The sequence below is a fragment of the Dermacentor silvarum genome, chromosome 6, assembly GCF_013339745.2.
Source record: "Dermacentor silvarum isolate Dsil-2018 chromosome 6, BIME_Dsil_1.4, whole genome shotgun sequence".
NCBI classification, from domain to species: domain Eukaryota; kingdom Metazoa; phylum Arthropoda; class Arachnida; order Ixodida; family Ixodidae; genus Dermacentor; species Dermacentor silvarum.
Window position 1 is genome coordinate 60,375,982 of NC_051159.1, and position 7,586 is coordinate 60,383,567.

Consider the following 7,586-nt stretch of genomic DNA (forward strand, 5'->3'; position numbering starts at 1 on the left):
TTCATAATGGAAAAGCAACAAGCCCAAGTTGAAACTTTACTGAACTACATAGCAATTAGGCCACTCAGAGATTTGAAGTTGAGCGCAATCGGTGACGTACAGGCAGTATTTGACAGTGCCTAGCAAAGGAGACTTTCGCTCGTCATTTGTAGAGCCTACAATATGAGATAGTGGTTCGTCATGATGTAATTAGACTCCAAAATGCCCAGCTGTTCTTCTTCATGAATGTTTATTCCATTGCTCATTTGATAAATATCACATACTAGAGAAATGTTGTGTGCACTTTTGTAAACAACCTTCCAAAAACACCTATCGGCTACTTGCATTTGCTTAAGATATGGTGCACTTCTACTTCAATGCTTCCTTGGATCAGGATTTGCAGTCGTGCGAATGAAGGTCTCCTTTCATGCTTCCTTTTGATCGCACACAAGAGCAAAAGTGCAGTTTTCTATTGAAGTGGCTAGTCAGCATTGGTAGCTCTGGTGGCCACGCAGACAGACATCTATGCATATGTGCGTAGCGTATAGAGGCTCTTGCGGGATATTAGACCCGTGCAATTCTCAGGGGTATGTTTTTTCATGCCGAAAAAGCTATTACCATTTTTCGCGGCCTATTGCACATTTTCATTCCGATTTTGTGTATTGCTGTCTCCTGTTCTGAGACAAGACAGCACCGGCAATGGCTCAGTTTTAAGATGTCTACTCAAATGACCCACTGGCATGGTAATGTGGCAAGGTGATGAGCCTGTGATCAAGAGTCCTTTCCCGAGCGCTTGTATGGGTATTGTTTGCGTGAAGTGGATTTCGTTATTTGTGGAAGGAAATATATACATCTTAATTTCCGTTTACGACTTGATATCCGATCAAAAGACTCCCTAATTAGACCTAATTTTGTCCAAAATCTGAACATCTAGCATGGCGTGTCCCTACGACCACTTTTCTATGGTTCAGCGCCACACGGTTCCATTAATTACAGGTGCGCGAGAAAGCGCCTATTCCAATAGCGTTAATCTTCCGATAAACAAGCTGAATAATTCAAAACACAAATAGAAAAGTGACGGCTAAGTTGTACTACAGTTTATGATCAGGCTTCAATGCATCTGAAGGTAATATATTTGTCCAGTGCCACAGTGACCTTAAATATTTCATCTTGCTGTTTGGGAAGGCGGGAACACGGTAATTCACTAGCTGCTAAAGCTTCAGTTTTCAACTCACTCGTTCACACAGCCAGTGCAGTAAGGCCTCGGAATGCCTCCTCCCGCATTGTGATTGGCGTCTGGTGCTTAGCCATGCTGGTGGTCGCCAACTTCTTCACCGCCAAAATGAAGGCCGCCCTCACCGTGCGCCACCAGACGGGTCAACGTGTCGACTCTGCAGCAGAGTTGGCTGATCGCACCGGTATGAAAGTGTACATGGTGGCAGGAACCACATATCCAAAGCTATTGTCGGTGAGTTTTATTGCTAATTAAAGGACTGTCTCGGTACTTGTGCACCGCGCTAGTATCGGCACTGCACACTTGCTGTTCCTGTATGCTACGATACCAGTGGCTCATCGTAAGGAACTTGAGCATATCAGAATTACCTACAAGGAATATGCGCAATTAGATAGCGCTGTTTTCGCTGTGTCTACTATCGTCACGTAATCCACACCAACTAGCATCAGGTGACTAAGCTTGGTCTTCAAAAACTTATTAGAACCCTGCATTTTCATTAAAAGCTTACATGTTGTGATACCCCAGATAGTCACACAATGACGACCCCTATTTTCAACCACTAAGCGTTTCAGCTTATTCAAAAAACGTAAATTTTGTTAACGATGTCATGCACCCTGCCGCCAATACATGGCTACGTAAGGAAAGTGAATGTACAATCGGTACGGTTATTCAATTTATTCATCGTTTCTTAGTTCCCACAGCACCCGCCAATGGTGGACTCTGCAACATCATTAACCAGCTGGCATCCCTTATTATGCACCGAAAGTGGGAATCAAACTGCTTAAGCGGCATTCAGCTGCACAATGCCACCGAAATTTGAAATTGAGCCACCACGCCAAACAAAATCTGTCGTAAGCCCATGAAGCTCCAATGTACAAAAAAAGGCCAGGTGTTCGAGAGATCAGAGCGCTTTCTGCGCTAATGTTCTTTGGCACATGCATTCTATAGAAATGGGGTGAGGCGTCAGGGCCCTGAACGCCTATCTGTCCGAAATTCGGTTTTAGTTCCCTAGAGGAAACCCTGCTCCACGAAACTCTGACTACTCCATTATGTCACGTGAGGTTTATTAGCGAAAGCAGAAATGCACCTGGAAGAAGGGAAATGTTATCGGGCAAGAAACTTGGCAAGTGCCTTGTCGCAAATGCATAATTCGGAGAAGTATAGAAGAGATCAAGGCTGTCTGTGGCCACGTAAGGACATTAAAATGAATTTCATCACGATTAGTCTAGAGAAATATATAGAACAGGAACAAGTTAGTCGATTTAGGTTAGTGGTTGAAGATACAAAGGAGGCCCCAGTGTCAGGGAGTTGCACACGAAGGAAAACCTAAAAAATTGTTCAGCCTGTCATCGGCGATAAAATATCTCAATGATATACTGCAGAGTGAATTCAACATTAAACAAAGCGTAAGAGGAAATAAGAGACGGTAAGTAAATAAACAAGACAAAGATGTTTTACTCGTCACGTAACAGAACTAAATACTCGGCACATATGAGACCTCGTACCGAGCAAATGCCCCTATGGAGGCGTTACTGTTGCAATAACTCGGTAATGAGTATGCGTGTCAATGTTTAGGTAAACGTGGTAAAAAAAAGCAATCAATCAAGAGAAACGTTCTGTCCGCGTGAAAGAAATTCCCGTGTGGTTCTTAGCCTAGAAGCAATGCTTTTTATGTGCGGCACCCCATGGATTTATTGTCCTCTATTCTATTGACGTGCGTTTGTACAAGAAAAGTGGTGATGCTTAGATGGTGCTAATGCTACAAACGAGCACTTCAGGTGATGAAACTGAGCAGTGTCACCAGTGTTAGCAGTATCGCCCAACTGTCCAGCAAGACAAATTCCTTCGTGCTATGATCTTCTTTACATTCTTAATTACTTATGCAGAGAGTCATGCAGTTCCACTAAGGCATTATTGCGGGGGGCAACTGTTCATAAAACAAATCAACGTTCTTGCAGTCCACCTAGTTCAATGCCAAATTATTGCGCTCTTATATGGTCCAGGGAAATTTTGAGTACTTAAACAGGTATGTCCTGGAGGGATATGGCCTAACCTTACAAGCATGATCTTTGCGTGATAAAACGTTTCGCCCTGTTAAAGATACATCCTGGGAGACATTCGCAATTCATTTTAGAATAAGAAGTGAAAGAGCTTAAGGCGCAGATTCTTACGCCGCTGAGCTATGAAAACCCAGCCTGAGATCTTTCTTCTTTTTGGTAACGCTTGAATACCGGTTGCACTTCCCCAGGACAAGCTTGCACGTATGCAAACAGACTTCTGCGTGTATAACATGGCCCCTTATTTGTGCAAACTCAAAAATTTCCATATTCTCTCTGTGTTTTATTAATAAAGGAAAAGAATGCCCTCCTTGCGATAGTTGCAATAATGAGAGATTCCGGTTTCCTTGGTAGTGCCCTCGAAATAGTTACCTAATTTAGAAAAAAACTTCATAGTGAGGTAGGTGGTTTCACTTGAGGTGCTGCAATTGCAGAGTCTGTTCGCCTTTTAAAGATGCAGCTCCATTCTTTATGTTCATTTATTTTATCACTCCCTGTACTGCAGTAACTCAAGTTGGAGGTTACACTTGTAAAACTAAGTACCAACTATTTAACGTTACAAAACATCGCAAATAAATGTAATGTTTTTTTGCATTAATGATAGATTTCAAGTTTATCAATTCTGGAAACATTCTACAAGTTCTTGTTTTTTTCACACTCTTGTCTTTCTTAAAAGGCAGTTTGAGACCATGTGCTGTATGAATTGCATCCTTCACATTAACGTAATGCCCTACGAGGCCTCTCGTATATATGCTAAATAAATCATTAAATGCAACCATCAAAACCACTCAAACTTCGTTAACCTTGCGCAGATATCACCGCGCGACTACGACCGCAAGGTGTACCGCATGCTGAAGCCCTCTTCCTTCCTGACGTACAGCCAGATTTTCTCAGCGGCTGTGCTGGATGAAGTAGTGGCGGGCAAGGCGGTTATTCTCAGCGATCGCACGACGGCCATGTATAAGCTGGCCGCGTTATGCAATCGATATCCAGACCACGAATTCTACATTTCCCGGGACCGATTCTTCTTGAATCCGCTGGTCGTCTACTATAGTCGCAAGCAGAAGACAGTGATGCATTTGATGAAAAAATGGGAGAAAAGGTAGGTCACTTGTGAAACAGTGTTCAACCATATTCACTGCAAAGTGTTAGCCATGCGCCTTTTCACGTGATCACCGATCATGTCAATGTCGAGCACGGGTACCACCTGGATTTTTGAATCCCACGACATTTTCATACGTGTAATATTTCTCGCATAAAAGCAATATATTTAGTACTTCCGATTTCTAAGCATGCCGCACCAGTGCACGGAAATATCGCCGTTTTACATGCAACCCTGTTTATTATAGCAAAAGCTGGTTTATTTTAATACTGAAGAGACGCCCACTGTTAAGTATATGTAATAAACATAACTTATTTTACTAGTTGTACAATAAAGGTAAACTACATTGAAATAGGAGATTAAGCTTTATGAGATATCACGTTCATACCAGTCTTGTGCCTGAACAGTTAGTATATTAAGCAAGGACAAGCACTTTGAAATACAGGAAACAGCAGTAGCTTTATTTACTTAAGCATTGCTAACAATGTGTAAGTAGTGAGCCAACCTGACCATTTCCATGAGGAGCACAAGTATCACGAAGGTAATTATCCTCCTCGGGTAGGATGATTCTAATATGAGAAGACATGCTGTGGACAGTAGATAAAAGTGAACTGTGAGAAGTGCGAAGTGGCGGACTATTCATCGACAGGTAGAGTAATAGGGAAAAAAGGCTGTAATGATGGCAGAACATCCACCAGCTGGAAGCTGATTTGATGAGCGCATAAGATGGTAGCGTGTTAGAAATCTTGCTTGCCGCTTTCTAATTAGAGGCACCGAGCAAGGGGAAGCATCATGGGGGTGTCAGGTCAGTGGATGCCTTTCATGTTAGTAACGCCGCCGTCACGCGAGAACAACGATGAACTCAAAGGCCTCTGCAATCAGAGGAATATACCAAAGCTGCAACCTTGTAGAAGCCAGTCCCCATCGTGTCTATGTAGACGGCAATGACCATAGAGCCGTGTATAGCGGTTGCTTGCTTCCATGCGAATGTATTATGTTGTCCAGTGGTACGTGTAAATTAGAACACTATACTCTATAATGTGCGAATTGCAAAGAAGGGGGTCAGTCGTCTTGGTTGTTATTGTACCTTCCTTTCAAGTCTATCTACTATTCATGTTCGTTTCCTTTCCCTCAATATGCCATGTCGCCGTGTTGCCTTTAGAGACTAGATCATAACGACGCTTGTATGCGCAGGTGTTTCCCAGGGAGCTTCGTCACCGAATATGACTGTGGTGGGTGGCACTCTCTGATTAAAGACAATCGTAGAAACTCGTAAACAATTATGCCGTCGTATGTAGGAAAAGAAACAAGGAGATATTGGTCACAGAACCATGATTCGTAGCCCTGATACAATGTGCAAATTGTGAAGTAGTCCGTGTAACTGTGGGACGCATCTGCGTGTCGTGCGTGTGAAGGGCTTCCTCAGCATTCGTTTCACCGGCCTTATGAAAAGATCATAAAGTCGTGCTCCCTAATGTGCTTTCGCCGCGTGGTCTCGGAGTGAGTGAGTAACAACTTCATTAATCGAAGGCGTGAGGGGTAAGGAAAGGCTAGGCTACGTACGCAGCCAGGCTGTGCTTTTTGATGAAGTATCAGCTCGGGCCAGGACTCGTGTCTGGATGCCTCGACAGAGCTAGACTTACTAGCTGACCTTGAATTCTCGGAGCACGATGACACACGATAAGCCGAAATGTCCATCGGTGGGACTGGACTAGTCGTGTGGCACTTTTTGATGCTTCGCGGGCTTTCTTTCAGGCTCGGAAGAAAACCTTTATGCAGCACGTATTGAGCAATAGAAGGCTGGATCGGGAAGTACTCAGGATGGCCTACAATTTTTTGATTGACGCTATTGCTCAGAAAATAATATTTCAGAAATTGAATAATTATAATAGCTAATTAGACAATTAGGTGAAATACATAAAAATAGCTTGACTTGCTCCAAGCAACGGCAAAAAACTTTACCTTGCTTTTGTCCGGCAACATGGCACTTGCATATATATATTTTTTTAATTTGGGGACAAGTTACAGTGGCACACGTGATTTATCACCACATGTGGCGTCCTCCCGAGGGAATCACGCTGTTCAATTTGACTTCCTCTCTTTCGCTCTCCCATGTTCCGCTTTTTTAGCTCCAGGGGTAAATATGTTCCACAGTGGCTGTGATTTAAATACGCACTTGTTCGACCGTTTATTTTCTGATACGCCGCGACTGCCTTGCTCTCAACCGTGAAGTATCATCAGTTAATGTACTTTGTAAAGCGCATCCACACGAGATTACATTTAAATAATTAACACTGTTTCTCATATATTGTTTCTCGTATTGTTGTATGTTAATATCGTTATATAATAACATATGTGATAATCTGTGACAGGGGACTCAGTGCGCATTAGTTTTTTTTTTTTTTTGTTGAAACCGTGAAAGGGAACCAGGCGGCGGTCAGGACTAATGCACCTGTGCTAGCGTTTTATAGTGAGACAACCGCCGGGTTCGCTTCTGGCGACGGCTGCAGGATCTTATGACTTGTCCTGGAATACCGCAGCTGTAGCAGATGGATGGATCGCGTCTTTCGCTCACGCGCGAGACTGAACTTGTATGACGTCTGTAGACGTGAGGAACTGGTGTCATCGAAGTGATAACTCTGTGTGGTATTTCCCCCCAGCATCTGAGACAGGTGAACTGTGGCCTGCGCGTTCCTCTATTCGAAACATCGTCATCAGTGGCACGACAGTCTCTGAAATTTTCGCGAGACCAGGGTGCAAGTAATTGAAGGAAGCAGTCGTCAAAAATGAACCGGTGGCACACGCGAGTGGCGTCGGCCCATTGGAGATGATAGATGTAGAATTGAGGCAATGTCATCATAGGCAGACACGTACTTGCAACACTGGCAAAACTTTCCAGGCGCCCCAACTTCGGCAAGATTCTCCGGGTTCTTAGGGCCTCAAATATGCCACAGTGCCGCTTTACAACGAATGGGCTATTAGTGTCGTCTTTCGTAACAAGAAATTAATAGACATCATCCGATACGCCTTTTAAAAGATGCCCCACCCTATTTATGGCAGACATGCTCGTACTTTCAATTCCGCTCGGCTTCAAACCTGCCTCAGTGTGGGTCGTGGAACCTTCCCCTAGCAACTGAGCTCGCCGTGAATGTGCGTGTTCCGCGTTCTTTTATTTTTTGAGAGCGTGTCCTCAAAGAACTTTCTAAGTTTGTCT